The sequence below is a fragment of the Herpailurus yagouaroundi genome, unplaced genomic scaffold (assembly GCF_014898765.1).
Source record: "Herpailurus yagouaroundi ecotype Mexico unplaced genomic scaffold, PumYag 166, whole genome shotgun sequence".
Taxonomy (NCBI): Eukaryota; Metazoa; Chordata; class Mammalia; order Carnivora; family Felidae; genus Herpailurus; species Herpailurus yagouaroundi.
In genome coordinates, this window is record NW_024412407.1 from 15,458,031 (window position 1) to 15,476,720 (window position 18,690).

Consider the following 18,690-nt stretch of genomic DNA (forward strand, 5'->3'; position numbering starts at 1 on the left):
AGAAAAAAAGCAGAAAGTTAGATCTATACCCAATTCCGTACTTGAGGAATATTTCAAATGGGCCTGTGATTTAACTGTATAAAATATAACTAATATAATACTAGAAGAACACATAGGATAATTCTTTTATAATCTTGAAGTAGAGAATCTCTTTCTATGACATAAAACTTCGAAGCTTTGAAAGATATGTGTGATGAATTTGAATACATACAAACAAAAAATTTTATGTGAAATCTGGAAAAATATTTGCAGATCATACAACTGATAAATGTCTAATTTTTAAAAAGTACAAAAAAATAATGCAACTTACTAAGAAAATAAAAGACTGACTAAGGACAATGGACATAAAGACCCCGGAGAAAGATACACAAATGGTTCCTAAACACATCTAGAAGTATTTAACAATTTTTAAACATGCAAATTAACCTACACAGACACTGGACACTTTACCTATAATAATGAGAAGGATTCAAAAATGTAATAAGTTCTTGTATTGATGAGGGTGTGAGGAAATAGAAACTATCCTACATTGTTGGTGGAATTCTAGATTGGCCCAATGGTTATGGAAGGAAATTTGGCTCTATCTATCAACATGACAAACATATAACTTAGGACAAAGCAATTCTATTTCAAATGTCTACAGATGTGCATATGCAGACTGGTGTTTATGCAATGCTTTTTTTCTTAAGCATTGTTTATGATGATAAAATATTAGACAAAGCAGAAATGTCATTAACATAAAAGAGTTGTTACATAAAATATGGTACATTTAACCAATAACAGTATTTAGGAGTAAAAATGAGTCGGAAAAAAATCTTCAAATAATGATATACAAAGTCCTGCTAGATATAATTCAGTAAAAAAGCAAGATGTGAGTGGGTGTGTTTAATTTCTATAGAAGACTAGGAAGAACACACAAAAATTAGTTAACGTTGGTTTTTCATGAGGAGGGAAATAATTGGCTGTATATATCCTTTATCTTTTCTGAGGTTTGAATCATGTGCAGGTATATGCTGATACCACCCTCCCCTCAATATTATAAAACAATTCACAATTTATAATTAAATGATTTAGAAAAGAAGGCAATGATAACAAGGACTTATTAGCACCTTAAGGATAATTCATACCAGACTAACCACATTTCTTTAATAAATTCATTGACATTTTATTGGGACTTTTATAGATAGGTTGTATTATGACTCCGTATCTTTTATATTTATTTTCTTATCACTTGTGACATATTTAGACATAAATTAAACATATGCAGGACAGTACATGGCACTTGAGTAGATTCATAACAGGCTGGAAACCCCACAGCAAATGACAAAGAATTTCACCCCTGTGGTGATATGAACTCCAAGAGGGTTGTGAAGATCCCTTTCCCCAACAGCTTGAGTTAATATGAAGATGGCTGACATGAGTCAGTCAAAATAATCTTATCAGATTGTAATAGTGTAATGTCTAAGTTTGGGTGTTCAGGAAGTAGACACCAAGAAGGAAGGGCCTTGATGTACAAGACATTTTTAGTGGGGCAGGCCTATGAAAGGTAAAGAGGGGAATGCAAGAATCAGCAGTTGGTGACTTTAGAGCTTGATGCAGGTCTGACAACTGTGAGCAGAGAAGGGGAAAGAGAGGGGATGGGGCAGGAAGTCTCAGACAGCAGTGTGATTCCAAAAAAGCTTCAGCCAGGACTGTGGCCCTCAAACCAAAGTCCTGTGTTAGACAGTGCTGTATTACACAGAAAAGGGCTTGTACCAGTGTTCTCACTCTGTCCAGTTCTTGGGTGGAAGCAGCCTGGAGGGAGTACAGCCTTTTTTGAGATGTGGTGTTGGGTTCAGAGAAGTTGGGTTACTTCTCACAACAAAAGAATCAATCAGTGCATTTTCATTGCCATTGCAACCCACTCCCTGAACAAAATTAGTTCTTTGGGCACATTTAAAGACAGCGCCTCTGTGATTCCTGGGCACCTTTGTTTGTGAGGCAGACTTCAAAGCAGATTAGTGGGATGCATCATAGTTCTGACACTGCACTTATTCTTTCACCCTCAGCTCTGACCAGAGCAGGCCTTGATGGCCTATCCAGTGGTATGGCCTCAACCTCCATTCCTAAGAGATCTAAAGCATTGATGATCATACCATTTTCAGAATGAGATTTCTGCATGTGGCTTTTATAGTTCAAATTGCCTTACCTGGGTGGCTCAGTCGGTTAAGCATCCGACTTTGGCTCAGGTCATGATCTCACGGTTTGTGGGTTCGAGCCCCGCATTGGGCTCTGTGCTGACAGCTCGGAGCCTGGAGCCTACTTCGGATTTTGTGTCTCCTTCTTTCTCTCTCAAAAATAAATAAACATTAAAAAAACTGTCCCAGGGATCACCTGGGTTCTATTTGTATTCTCTCCTGCACCCATTGTGAAAATATGGCCTTTTCTCTGCCTATTGATCTAAATCAAATATCCCCATCAAGATGATGGCATCCCTTCTGACATGATGGTCACTGGCAAGGCATCCAAAGTGTCCTAGCAGCAGAAATAGATTATGGTTCAATAAGGACCTTTCTGTGTCACTTCACAAGTGACAAGACTTGCCTGCCTGCATAGCCCAGAACTGTAGAAATGGGAAACACAAATCATCCAGTGGATCACTGGGCTCAATGGGCCACTCCCACCTCCACCCTTTGGTGCCTAGACCCATGTTTTCTGCCTACCAGGGGCACAGAGCCTTACATAGGTTTCTGGTTTATTGCATATACTTCATCCTGAAGGAGAGAAACCCACTCCTTTAGTGTTTTTCTCGAAGTTGGCACTTTGTCTTGTTTTAAGGCCATTCAACAGCTTTTTCAGCCAGGCTGCTTCTAGATGGATGTGAGATGATCAGATTCCATGGTCATGGGCCCACCCCTCCACCTCCTTCACTGTGAAGTGAGTCTTCTGTTCTGATGCTGTATTGTGTGGGATTTCATGCCTGTAGTTAGGCATTCCTTAAGCTCATTCGTAGTAGCATTGGGTGATGTGCTTTGGCGAAGAAATGCAAATCCATATGTGGAAGAAATATCTTCCTGTGAAGATAAACAGCTGGTCCTTCCAGGTCATAAGAGGCCCAATAGGGTCAGATTGCCACCAAATGGCTAGCTCTTAAGTGACTGTGTCATTTTAGAGGTTTAGCATTGGTCTCTGTTATTGACAAGTTGGAAACTCAAAGACAGCAGTAGTTAGATCCATAGTGAGAGTCCAAAATATGGGGACAATATGAGGCTTTTTTCTCTATCACTATGGCCATTTCACTTCAGTACCTATTGTATCAGGAGTGGGTGACCACGGATAAAAGCTGTTTAATGTCAGTGGCCTGATTCATATGTCTTCTTGGTTTTTCTAAGCCTCTTCAATGAGGAATGCTTTCTGTTGGGCATTAACATGTGATGCAAACATGTTCACACTTTATACCCACTCCACTACGCCCATTCATATGCCTTTAACCAGACCTCCTTTGTCTACAATGTTTCAATCCTATTCCTTTCAGGCCCTTCATCAGAGAATCATACCATTGGCCGCTGCCTGGGAATTTTTATTCCCACTTTAAGTCACTTCTTCCAAGCAAAACGGATGACCAAGTATATTGCTTGTAGCTCTGAGTTTCTCTCTCCACTGTTTTTAAATGCATCCGTAAATGTGATTGTGATGCAGCTGCAATTAGTTAAAAATTTTTTAAATGTTTATTTGTATTTGAGAGAGGAGGGAAGCAGAAAGAGATGGAGACAGAATCCAAAGCAGGCTCCAGGCTCCCAGCTTTCAGCATTGGGCCCCAGGCAGTGCTCAAACTCACGAGTAGTGAGATCACGACTTGAGCCGAAGTCAGAGGCTTAACTGACTGAGCCACCCAGGCACCCTGCAACTAATTTTTCGTTCATATCTATATGTCAAGAATGATCTTTTTTCCTCTTCATCCAGTCATATAAGACACATCATATAGCCGTAGATGTGAACTAAGGGATGAGTTCCGGTGAAAAAGTGTTTGATATGAGGGTCTGGACTATCTAGTTTGAGCTAAATTCTGGATGTACAATTACCAACTTGTAAAGGATTGCTACTGGGATTATGTGAATTTATAATTTAGCAAGTCTAATAGAAACCAACTGATAATGAGCTATCTAAATTCATGGCCCTTGGTATACCATAGTCAAATGTTTCATCTTCACCAGGGCCCAAAAACACGCCAGGAGCTATTTCTCAAAATTGTATAATTCTCACTGCAGGAGTCCAGAGACCAGCACTGTGATTCTTTCACTGTGGGCTTGCCATAACCTCGATACCACATCTCACCACTGGCACCTCTAACACCACAGGCTCTGCCAAATTGTATGCCCCAAGTGGCAGGGCTGCTTGCATCACAGTATAGACTTATTTCAGAGCGCTTTTCTGCTTTAAGCCCCACTTGAAGCTGACAACATTCCATACCACCTGGTATATTGGCCAGAGTAATATTCTCAAGTGTGTATATGTTGCCTCTAGAACCCAAAAAGGCCTACCAAGAGCTAAGCTTCCATTGTTTATGATAGAGAATACAAGATGCAGCATTTTGTCTTTTACTTTGGAAAAGATAACCTAGCATGTTCTTGATTACTGGATTCCTAAAATCTTCACTAAATTGGTAATTACCAAAGTCTTTGTAGTGTTTCTCCCCTACCTGCTTCAGTACATGTGTCTTACCAAGGCTTCAATTATATTAACCTCCCCTTGATTCTCCTGTCTACTCAGCATGGGGTCATCAATGTAATGGATTGATGTGATGTTTGGTAAGATGCTCAAGTAGTCCAGATATACTTGGATTGTATTATACAGAAAACAAGAGAGTGAATATACCTTAATGTTGAACTTTGAATTAATATTTTTGTTTATGCAATTTTGGTAATCACAACAGAAAATAAAATGTTCACCAAGTGAATTCACCTGTTATGTAATTGGGGCCTTATTAATCTGCTTCTGCAGTGATGCCACACTGACTATATAGTTTTCATCAGTTTTATTACTTGGTTGAATTTGCAGTAGCCTATAGTTTTCTCTAAAGTGGATCTGGTTGCTGCAGAGGCCAGGTTGGTGAATTAACAGAGACATTATAGGGATGAACATCTCTATATTTTTGTCTTTTTAATTATGGCATTAATATCTGCCATTTCCCCATAAGTTGTAATATTGTTTTCAATTTACTAGTTAGGCTATAGGTGTTGGAGAGAATTTTAGAGATTTCCTCTTGTTTATCTCCACTATGATAGCACTTGTCCCACAGGCCAAGGACCCAATGTGTCGTTCCAACTTCCTGGTGTATCAATCTCAATTGTATGCTCAGATACTAGAAAAATGACTACTGTGTAGGTCCGTAGTCACAGTGGACCTAATATGAACTGGAAATAATCGGTCACAATGATTGTTTTGGATATCAGTGTCAACTCAGGCCTTGTATACAATAATCCTCTAAATGTTTGGGTATTCCCCTTACTACTGGATGCAGTTATCCAAATAAGTGCCTATAGATTCATATGGAGGAAGGACCAAAGAGGTCATTAGTATATATTTTATTACCATATATACACAGTGTTACAAGGTCTCTCCTGCTAACAAACAACCTTCCTCTTCTCTCAATGACTTCTGGGTCTGAAACTTGGTTCAGGTCTTGGAACTGAGAAAGCTATTGAGACTTTTTTATTGTGGTAAACATGCTTACTCTTCTATTCCTCCATCCTTGTCTTTTTCCAGTTGTAGATATTAATCAGCAGTCTTGTTGGCTGTCTGCCCTCTATTAACCAACTCCATAACTCCTTGCGGGTCAAGCCTCCTAGACTGTTCCTCCTAGTTACTGGTCATTATGGTAATTGTGGTATACTGACTTCTGGCAGTTAAGATTGACCTCTTTTACTTTGGCTGGTATTACCTGGGAGTCCCATTATCCACATGGATATTAATGAACTCTATGACCACTTCGCAGCCTTGGCTCGCAGATGAGAGTCACTACTGAAATTTTGAGTGGTGCTGGTTCTCCTCTGACATATACATTCCTGATAGCTTTGGTTAACGTATGTTCTCTGGAAGATGACACTCTGGATGGTGTCCTGACATCACATAATGTATTCATTCCAACATGTGTACTGCTGTCAGCTTCATTACTCCTTTCTCCATTTATAACGGCAATTCAGACATTTCCACTCCACTCAACTTGAGCTAATCCGCTGTCTGGATTTCTAAGCATGACCTAGCAGTAATTTTGCCCTCTGGGATTCTCTGGGGTCTTTGCTAGGGTGTTAATTCTCATACAGTGAATAAGTGACTTGTACTCAATAAATTCTTATTTATTCAAACTTGCATTCCTCTTGGTCAAACACCCTCAAAGCTCCTGTAAACTCCCCTGGTACATTCCAGCTAAATCTTGCAGTTATTTCAGTGTATGATGTCTTTCCTTCCTAACCAGGACAAGCACATATTCAGCAGGGTTATGCTGAAATTGTTCTTAGTTATAGGTCTAGAAGCCAACAGAGTAGATAAAACTCTTGGGGGATTGCCAACTGTTGCCTTGTCAGGGGTGGGTGGAAGCTCTGTAGAAATGCTAGCTCGGAGAAATGCTCTTACCTAGTAAGAGCGATTCACCTTTGCAAGCCATGGAGAATTTGCAGGCCATTTCTGCAAGCCCAGTGGAGTTTTTGGAGTCAATAACCCTAGGAGGTATTCATTGAGAGGTCAGAACCTCAGATCAGGGCTCTGATCTTAGCATAACAGACTTATCTTGGCTGAGAAAACTTGGAGTTCTTCATCTCTATCGAATCCTGAGTGTGTTTCTTGGCTATAGTCCCTCTTCCACTCTTTGTGCTTTTCTGCTCTGCTGGGATGTTTTACCAGGTCATCTATCCATGAAATCTTCAGGAACTAGGTTGTGACTCTGAGCCAGGAAGTAGCCACACTCCCTACTACTGAGGATGGGTTCCTCTTTGCTCACTGGAGTAAGCCCAGCTTCTAAATCCCATCTTGACTGCCTCTTTCAAGTCCTCTGAGAAGCAGATGCCAAAGTGGAATTGGGTTGCAAGAGCTTTCTTTGGGGGAAACAGCTAGTGACAATAAAAGGGAAGAAACAGGAGTAGGTAGGGAGAGCCTTCTGATTGCAAGGCAAATATGACCCCTACGAAAGGAGAGGGGAAGGAAGGATTAGATTGGAAATATCTCAGACTATAGCAAGGTTTTAAGAAAATTTTGGCCAGAGAAGGGGGACTCCTTAAGCCGTACTTCTTTGCACCAGTACCCCAATTGCATTCAGTCATTTACTCAGAGCAGCCAGAGATAACATAACCAGTGTGCAAATGCATTGGTGGATCCAGATCGCGGAGGCTGGAGCTGTCAATCAGCTTTGATCCCGACACCAGAGTATCAACATGGCATATTTTCATGACTGCCACATGCACCAAGTGTAAGCAAGTGATAGTTAACTGTGGTAAATATAAAGTCTTAAAATTTGGATTAAAAAGTCAATTCTATTATTATTAGGTCACAGAGTTGTGACAGAAACATATATATAGGAAGATCTGAGAATTTTAACTCCTCATGTGTTCCCTACTGAAACGATAAGAGAAAGTAGCTATCTTAGATGGCATTGGCACCTTACCCTGCACTTGTTGAAATACTGCATCCAGTTCCCAAACAATAATAGCCCTATTGTTCCTCAGACTCTTGAGATCCCATCACTGGTTTGTGATAAGTTCTGAGTGACAGATGGACTATATACAGGAGAGAACAACGTGGAAATTTTGTCAAAAAAAAAAAAAAAACAGAACAGCTAAAGAAAGTTGAATATTTAGTTAGTATAAAAAATACCTTCAAATATTTGAAGGCTGTCTCATAGAAGAGAAACTTGTTTTGTTTTGCTTCAAGGAGCAGAATTAATAACAATGAGAGGTAATTACAGGAAGGCAGATTACAGTTCAGTAAAAAAAGAATCTCTATAACAAATAGAGTTATCCAACCTTTGAATAAACACTTCAGTTAAATACTAAGCTCCCCGTCACTGGCTGGATGACCAGGGATGCTCCAGACTTGATACTTGGCATTTGGAAAAGACTGGGTATGGTCTGTAAGTTCCATTGCCACCCCGAAACTTTATGATTTCTCAGTTTAAATGTACAGGAAATCACAAGGCATTACTGGAGTTTTCCTATTTGGTGCACTGTAATCTTAGGAAATTTTTGTAATAGAAGGGGAGCTTGAAAAATTGAATGCACTAAGAACCATAGAATTAAAACTTTTCTTGATTGTGTGAACAGTTCACATACACCCATTACTATTGGAATATAAGCCTTTTGTGTTTTAATAGCACTTTTCTGGAACAGATTTTAAAATTGCTTAGTACATTTTATAAATGATAAAACAGGTTCTGTGACTTGATCACATTCACACATCAATTTAGCAGTGGAGCTGGCTCTGTATACTGACGTACGATTTCAGATCTAGGTGAATGTGTTCCTGCAGCATCGTTATTCCTTTCATCTTTATAAAGATCAAAGTTCTTATTTGGATAGACTATGATGGAGCAAAACATAATAAATAATTCATTCATTCAAAATTAATTCCTTATTAATTTAACAAAATTCAATATGTATTAAATCAGCACCAATTTTGTGACCAAACATTATTCTCAGTACTGGGGGTCGGGGGAGGACACATTCAAGTGCTTGCAGTTTTTTGTTAGAGAGCTGGAACTTACATATAGAAATATTTAGAAAAAGAAATTACTGTACTTCTTAATTTTATGAAACTTGTTACATAAATCAATTTTTAAGTACATGACAGATTTTAAAAATTATTTTCTTGTGAAGCTAAGAGCATTCATGTACTGGTCCTTTTGTTCATTTATGATTTTTAGTCCAAACATTTATTTTTCTTGGAATTGCCATTCTACTTCACTTTTGCCTTGCATCTATATAATTTAATGGGAGCAGCCATTTTTTTTTTAATTTTTTTTCAACGTTTTTTATTTATTTTTGGGACAGAGAGAGACAGAGGATGAACGGGGGAGGGGCAGAGAGAGAGGGAGACACAGAATCGGAAACAGGCTCCAGGCTCTGAGCCATCAGCCCAGAGCCTGACGCGGGGCTCGAACTCCCGGACCGCGAGATCGTGACCTGGCTGAAGTCGGACGCTTAACCGACTGCGCCACCCAGGCGCCCCTGGAGCAGCCATTTTTTAAGGTGGTATTTTATCTGGTCAGGTTGATCCATCTAGCAATTACCATCCAATCCATGCTTACCAAGCATATTTCTTTCCTGGAAATGTTGGTGTTTGGAATAAAAGAGCTAAATTAGACGATCTCACATTAGTTGAAGTTGGAATTGGGAAACCAAAAGCTGAGCCAGGCTATGTTTTCCATCATCCGACAGGAACAGCAAAGAGAAGAATGAAAAGAAACACAGAGAAGCAAGGACCATAGGTGGACAATAGCCCTCAGCACTCAGGTCACAAGTTCTAATTGTTCCAGAGGTTGGATTGCAACAAGTTCCCTCTTCCTCCCTTAGTTTGGTAGTTCAATTATTCCTTGAATTTTGTAAAATACTTCCTCTCTCCCACAGTCTGCCAATCAATTTCACTTTTCACTAAAACTAGTTCATGTGGGGTTTCTGAAATTCACAACAGGAAGAGTTCTAACATAAAGTATGAAAAAAAAGACAAAGGTGGTCCAATATGTGTCACATACACAAGTAGAGACAGTGTACTGTTGTGGAAAGACTGCTGACTGAAAGTGAAAAGCCTAGGTCACGGCCCTAAGTCTGCACTGACTAAGTAAGCTTTGATCCACCATTAACCTCCTCAATTGCCTTATCTGGTAAAAAGGTTTGGATGATGCTTTAAAAACTCTCTTACTGAAAAATTTTATTCAAATGTAATTATAAGGATAAACTGAAATATTAGGCAGATGGAGGAGAGGGGGATGGGGCAGAGGCAGATCCTCTCTGTTACCACAAAGAGCCCCCCATGGAGCCATTAGAACAAAGAGCTAGATGATGTCTAAGTCCTAAGTTGTCCCTAAAATCCTGTAGTTTAAAGAATAAAACACATAGGAAATTTTAGTCAGAGTAGATAAACTATTGGTTACATTCAAAGGGGGAAAAGCAGAAGAAAAATTCTCGGGTGGAACTAGCAGCTAATTATACTCAAAAGTTACTTTTGAGAAGTAAGAGTTCTCAGACCCACTCTTAGGAAGCATCCATGAGGGAGTGACTCCAGTTCTCCATTGAAGGCCTATTAGTCTTCCCTTTACAGATCAACTGAGCTTTTCCCCATCCACCAACTGTGAAGAAAAAATGCCAATAGTGTAGAAATGGGATCATCTCCATGAGAAGCAAATGATTATTATTATGCTAATTCCCCAATCAAAACTGGGAAGGAACTCTGAGGATGAAAAGCGGTTAAAGGCATAAAGAATACAATCAAAACTGAAAATCAACCTTTGGATCACGTAAGAAAAACCAATTGGTATTCTCCTGCTGATATTTGCTAATTGAATTTTTCTGACCATGAGTGCACATTGATTTTCTCCCACGGATGTGAAGAGTGCCACATATGTTATTTTGAAAATTATATACTGAAAAGTGGTTTTAGTTCAGTTTGTAAAAGCAAACACCCTTCAGAGTAAATAGGTCTGCAAGGCTCCCCATCCTGACAGATTAATTTCCCTACATGAGAGATGCTGTATCTAATTTTATTCTGTGTGAAAGGTAATCTAATCCTTACTTTTCAGTTGATTCTACAAGTGCCCAAGCATATTTGGTTCCATTCAGGTAGCCTGGAAACTTCAATAGAATAGTTTCTTTCATGAGCTCTCAAGTCATCTGTACCTCACTGTTGAACTGGGATAGTAATACCTTGTGTTTTCAACTTTTCCAATGTCTTTTCTAACCGATGTTACCAGTTTGTAGGTTGGTTGTCAGGTATCCTCGAGGTAGAGGAAAGTTTCAATGACATTTTTTAAGCAATACCCACAAGATACCAACAGTCCTTACCTAACAGATGGTAAAAACTGCTGCAGAAGGAGATTGAATACAATGCCTAAGGTTCAATAGCAAAATCTGGGCACAGCTTAGGTTTTTCATTTTTGCCTTTGAACTTCCACTTAATCGTATATTTGGCCTTCAGTTAATTTGAATAAAAGAGAAACAGTGTTAGAATTTTGACACTTGAGACTTATTTTTTCCATATTCTTCTATCATGGTCAATGTGCCAACAATCTATTGAGTCAGTAAGTCAGTCAGTATTTATAATACTGTTGAAAATCTCTGAACTTGCTGCTCAGGGGTATAAAAATGAACTTACTCTGTAAATAGCCTAGAAATGTAAGGTGCTCATATTACATACACGCAATAGAGTAAAAATATATCTTTATTCTAAAATGCACCCATTTTCTCAAATGTTTCAAATAGTTCTGACATTGGGACATACTTAAGACTGATGGTGTTATGAAGTTGCTGTTAGTCAGCAGGTACAACACCTCAATGATTGAGTCCAGGTGGAGAATATTCATAAGTGTTCATTGTGGTATTCTTTGAATGTCTCTGTATGTTTCAATTTTTGGATAATAAATGCTTTGGGAAAACCTATTTAATTAAATAATTAAATTGAACTTATTAATTAAATTGAACAGTTTAATTGAATACATGTTTTTAATGAATATAATTTTTAAAAAATTTTTTCACGTTTATTTTTTGAGAGACAGAGAGAGACAGAGCATGAGCAGGGGAGGGGCAGAGAGAGAGAGGGAGTCACAGAATCTAAAGCAGGCTCCAAGCTCTGAGCTGTCAGCACAGAGCCTGATGCGGGGCTGGAACTCATGAGCAGTGAGATCATGATCCGAGCAGAAGTCAGATGCTTAACCGACAGAGCCACCCAGGCACCCCATGAATATACTTTTGCACAGAGGACGATGTTTTGAAAATTGTGGGTACCAATAGCTCTCAGTCTAAAAGTATTTCATGAAACTTAGACTCTAAATGCATGGGAATTTTAGAAATACATGAAACCTTTTTTTTTTTTTTGGCTTATATAGTACATAAGACATAATTTTAAAAGTCTAGAAGAGTTCTTTTAAAAAAACATAAAATAACAATTCTCAGTGGTGAGAAAACCTTGTGTGAAAGGTTAGTTGGCAGTGAATTATTTTTAATTTCTCAGTGGTACTGAAATTAATGGTGAATTGCACAATCAAGCATACCTTAAATTTGATAAAATATGCTTAGTAATATTTCCAACACTACATGTCATTAAATAATTTACAGCTTTAAGTTTGTATCTGAGTGCTAAATAAACACATCAGCTACCATTTAATAAACATCTATAATGTGCTAAGGACTCTACATGTATCATTTTATTGTGTCCTGAAAATAACACCCATGCGTATTATTTCCTCCATTTTACTGATAAGTCAACGAAGACTCAGAGACTGATGGCTTGCTGATTGTTCTATATCTAAAAACGTAATAAAGCCATCATTCAAACTCAGACCTATGTGTTCTGAAACATCATCCCCTAGTAAATAAAAGAGACTTTCCTACAGTGAGGGGAATGGAAAAAATAAATAAAACCAGAAGTACAAGAATGATAAAAATGTTTTAAAACTCCTAATTAAATTTGTGCTGTGGATAGAAGGCAAAACCATCTTCAAGGAAAACAATGTGTGTAAATAACACTTTCAACTTTTTTTCTTTAAACTTTAAACTTTAAAAGCCATCTCTAGGACAGTAAGCTGTTTACAAAACTGGGTATACATTAGAATTCTCTTGTGGGTGCTCCTTAAAATTACAGATTTCTGAGTCTGACCCCTGCAGACTCCCAATTCAATAACTTTGTAAAGGTGCCCAGGGAATTTGTCTATTTAAAAGTTTCCAAGGTAAATTTGGAACATGGTCCCTTGAGAACCTCTGCTCTGAAGTGGAGATATTACATGAATGTTAAGAGCACTTGGATTCATATTCCAGATTTACCATGTTCTACCTTTCCACTCTGTGTTTTGGTATTTCTGTCTCTAAAATGGGCATACACACTAGTACAAATGCTAGTACACATCTTATAGGGTGGTTGTGAGGATTAAGTACATTAAATGTATGTAATGCTCTTAGAACTGTTCCTGACGTGGGGCACCTGGGTGGCTCATTCAGTTAAGCGTCGACTTCGGCTCAGGTCATGACCTCACGTTTCGTGTGTTCCAGCCCCACATAGGGCTCTGTGCTGACAGCTCAGAGCCTGGAACCTGTTTCAAATTCTGTGTCTCCCTCTCTTTCTGCCCCTCACCCACTTGCACTCTGTCTCAAAAATAAGTAAACATTAAAAAAAATTTTTTAGATTAAAAAAAAGAACTGTTCTTGACATAGGTTAACAATGTAATACCTGTTGGCTTCTATTATGTCATTAGCATCGATTATCTTCTTCATGTACCCACAGGTTACTGGTAAGAAACCCATATAAAACAACAAAATGAAATAAATACTGAGGAGATGGCTATTTCCAATCAAGATGGCATAATGGGAACAGTATTCACCCTCTCATCTGAAATAACCAGATAAAATATATGAAACAATGGTTTTCAAAGTACCAAACAGAAAGCAAAAGACAGCAATCCCTGATTAATGGAGGAAAAAGAAATGAGACCCGTGATTGCCCCTGTTTACTGATTGAAAGAGTTTTCTTGAAATGGGGCAAGGAGGGGGAACCCAAATGCAATGCAGTGGATTCCCTGAGGTTTGCAGGCAAAGCTGAGAGTCTGGGATACAAAGTTGGCTAGAATTAGTAAGACAGGGTACCAGAGAGAAGAGAGCTGTGGTTAGAGAACTCCAGAGATCAGTAGACGGTCTATCTCAAGTCTTCAGCCAAGTTCTAAGCAGCTTATATGTTCAGAAAATTACCTGAGGACATGGAAAGAATCACTATGAAAGATTAGAGGTAATAGTGCCTTGTTCTCAAACAGTATCAAAATTAGCATATGCTCTCCTCCAGAGAAGGAAAAGTAAACTTTCACAATGCTGGGGACAAATAGATGATGGTGTAGATTTCCAAAGTTGGGAGAGGGTAATTAACATAAAGGGTAATTTGGAATCAGGGTGAGTTTGGAATTCTTAATAGTAGAAGCTAATCGAAAATTAATTATTGCTTTTTTAATTCAGAAAAAAAATAATCTAGTATTTTATATGCAGGCAAATCACCCATCAAGTGTGAATGCAGAAAAAGCCTATTTTCATATATACAATATTACAAAAAGGATGACCTCTTACAAATCTTTTTCAGGCCTCCTATTATAAAATGAGAGAAGATACCAAAAATGGGAAAAACGTGGCAAACAGAATATCCATCACAAAAGGTGATGTAATTGAAAAATGGTAAAACCCCAGGGTGCTGGCTAAACATTAGACTGAAAGAATAACTAGTCAAGATTATAGCTGGACTATGGCATTATTCAAGAGAAATGTCCCTTGCCCATCCACCCCCCAAAAATAGAAGTGATAATATTATCTTATGCCTTCTATTTTATTGAGTCATAAATGGATAACTAAGGATTACTGAAGATCTGAGAAAAGTTCAGAAATATAGAAACCAAAAGTAACAAATAGGAAAAAAACCTCAGAAAGAGAATACATCCATGAAACTAGACAACATTTTATTTCTCTAAAAAAAAACATTAAAAGACAAGGATTAAGACAAAGTTCTTAGTGAATAATCCAATGAACTTTCAAACTCAACACCCATAAACCAAATAATCCAGTTAAGAAATGGGCAGAAGATGAATAGACATCTTTCCAAAGAAGATATCCAAATGGCCAACAGGAACATGAAAAGAGATTCCAATATCAATGGTCATCAGGGAAGTATAAATCAAAACTTCAATGAGATATCACCTCACACCTGTCAGAATGGCTAAAGGCAACTCCTTTGCAGTGTTGGTGGGAATGCAAACTGGTGCAGCCATTTTAGAAAACAGTATGCAGTTTCCTCAAGAAGTTAAAAATAGAACTACCCTATAATCCAGCAATTGCACTACTAGGTATTTACCCAAAGAATACAAAATGCTAATTCAAAGGGATACATGCACCCTAGTGTTATAGTAGTTTATTTACAATAGCCAAATTATGGAAAATGCTCAAGTGTCCATTCACTGATGACTGCACACACACACACACACACACACACACACACACACACACACACTAGACTATTACTTAGCCATAAAAAAGAATGAAATCTTGTCATTTGTAATGCCATGGGTGGAGCTAAGGAGTATTATTCTAAGCAAAATAAGTCAGTCAGAGAAGGAGAAATACCACATGATTCCACTCATGTGGAATTTAAGAAACACAACAAGTGTAAAAAGGGAGAAAAAAAAGGGAGAGAGTCTAATCAAGAAACAGACTCTTAGCTATAAAGAACAAACTGATGGGTACCAAAGGGGAGATGGGTGGGGGCATGGATTTAGTAGGTGACAGAGATTAAGAAGGGCACTTGTTATGATGAGCACCAGGTGTTGTACAGAAGTGTTGAATCATGATATTGTACCCTGAAACTAATATTATACTGTGTGTTAACTACCTGAAGTTTAAATAAAACTTTTTTTTTTAAATACAGAGTTCTTAGAGATTTTAAATAGGGGAACTAATTTTTTTAAATCTAAAGAAAAAATTGATAAATCTGCTTAAGAGTTTTCACAGAAAATAGTAGAAAAAAGACCAAGACATTTATTATAGAAAAAAATAATAACCAGGGAGTAATTCCAAGCAATCCAAAATCAGAATAACAAAGCTAAAAAAATTACCAAAGAATAATACAATAAAAATTTGTGTAACTGAAGGACATGAGTTTCTAGAGCACAAAGTGGCCCACACAGTAAACAAAATATACACATATACTTTTTACCTAGAACCCTGGAGGGTATAGAGAAGTTTCTAAAAATATTTCAACCAGAATAACAACAACAACAACAACAACAACAACAACAACAAACTAAACTAAAACAAGAAAAAAAAAAACAAAACAAAACAAACAAAAAAACAACAAGCCAAAACAAGTAAAAACCAACAAAACGGGAATCACAATGTTCTCAGACTTCTGAATAGACAATACTGCAAACCCAGGGATCAGCCATGAATACTACACATGCACAGAAACACACATTCATGTATAATAGTTAGATATATTATAAATTAGTATTATGTGGTCATAAATAATGTGCTAACCCAGATGGGCCAGCTCTGGAAAATATTTACACAACATAGTGATTTGCACACTGGATATTGAAATAACAAAAACTTGTAAAATAATCTGAAATGGAGAGGGAGAAAAAGTGTGGATAGGATGGAACTAGTGCTGAGTATTTCTCTTCTCTGATAGACTACCAATAGATTGTGTCTAAAATTTAAATAAAAAAGTAATAGCTTGTTTTGGAAATGAATGTAAATATCAAGAGAATAAAAAGAGTGAAAAATGGTTTCCTCTGGATAGTGGGGCTCAAGAATAGAAAAGATGCTTATTAGAAACTTTGTAGTAATATTAATAAAGCAAATTAAATTGATGAATAAACAAAATGTAGTGTATCCATATAATGCATATTATTCAGCCCTAAAAAGAAGGAAGCACTGATACCTCCTATAGCACAGATGAATCTTGAAAATATCATGCTAAGGAAAAGAAGCTAGATACAAAAAGTCACACATTATATGACTCCATTTATATAAAATGTTCACAATAGACAAATCTGTAGAGGTAGAAATAGACCAGGGAGTGAACAGACAGGTAAATGGAGAATAACTGCTAATGGGATTGGGGTTTCTTTTGGGGATGATGAAAATGTTCTGGAATGAGATAGAGATGATGGTTGCACAAACTAATTAATATACTAAAAGTCACTGAAGTGTGCACATTAAGGTGGTGAATTTTCTGCTATGTGAATTATATTGCAGGAAAAAAAATAAATGTGTAGAGAAAAGGAAGGTTAAAGAATAACGATAGTCCAAGTTTAAACAGTAAATAATGGGTAAGGAAAGTAAAAGGAAACTTTCTAGAAAGTTGGAAGAGAATTGCGTATACAATAACATGGACAAGGGCACAGAGTCGTGGAAAAATCCCATGTTCAAGAATCGTGAGAAGTATAGCAATGGCTATACTTGCAAAGTTTGTGGATGATGGAAAAGATGAACATGAGCAAATGAAGTTAGAATTTCAGAGTTAAGTTCTGAAAAATATTTAATATCTGACTGTCAAACTCTTCTTAGATCACGAGAAGGGTTTGGATTTGAATTTATTGGGCATAGAGCACAGTGGGAAATATACAATGATGAGAATGGCTGTGGGCAACAAGACAGGTCAGAACCACTTTAAAGTTTCACTGATGAAATAAAGGGAGTTTGGATGGCTGTGGAGGTAAAGGCACAACAGAAGATGTGGTTAAAACATATGCCCTTATTCCATGAGAAGGAGTAGCTAAACCCCAATTCACGAAACCAAAGTAAAATGGTTTGACTTGGAGAATAGAGAGGGAAGAAATAAAAGGTGACTGGGGTTTCTAACTACAACCATTGGATAAACATTTTTTTAATTTTTTAAAAATGTTTATTTAATTTTAAGAGAGAGACAGAGGATGAGCAGGGAAGTGGCAGAAAGAGGGGGAGACACAGAATCCAAAGCAGGCTCCAGACTCTGAGCTATCAGCAGAGAGCCTGATGCAGGGCTTGAACCCACAAACTGTGAAATCATGGCCTGAGCTGAAGTCACTTAGTCGACTGAGCCACCCAGACGCCCCTGGATAAACATTTTTTTAGGAGACGACAGGCTGAAAAGGCTTAATCAGGCATAAAGATAACAAGTTTATTTAGGAAGAGGTTAAGTTTGAGGTACTGAGGATTTTCCAGTGATTTCTCCCTTGCATTCTCAATATGTTTTGATTAGCAAGTTTCAACTAAAATGAGGGAGGCTTTTATTCAGCATAAGAGTGAACGGGTGTAAATGAAACAGAAAGAAGTGATTTTTCATTCCTGTGGAGTCTCATGCACTTTATCACTTAGGGTGGATTTCTTTACATCTATATTATAGTGATGCATTGAGGATTACAAGATGTCAGCTTGCAGTTTTGAAAATTTGAAGTTCCTTCTGCAGCAAATCACCATTTAAAACTGATCTCATATCTAGTCTAGTACTTTGTCACTGTAGGTATTCTACTTATGCAAAGAAGCTGAAGTCCTGAAAATTCTAAAGACTTTCTCAATGTTCTCCATTTAGTCAGGGGGAGAACTAAGCCTCAGGACAAGTTGTTTTGTATTTTTTGTTGTAATCTTAGACTAGTGATTTTCCCAGTATGGCACTCTGCTTCCCTCAAAAGGCAAAATACATTGGGTCAAGAGCCATAACTGAGATAGTACAACATATGCATTTACTGCCCAGCTCTGGTAATGTGTGACTCTTGGCAACTGCCTCAATCACACCAAGCATCAGTTTTCTTCCAATGAAATGAGAATATTTACTCAATCAATATTGACCAGGAACTTTGAGATTCCTCTTAATGAGCTTTCTAATTAGGTCTCTCTGTCTCTTTCTCAGTTTATATTTTGTTCCATTTTGTTGTGTTCCTGCTCTGCTAGCCATCCACTTAAAAAAAGATCAACTCACATCTAACACCTATTTGCCCGGTGTTTTTCT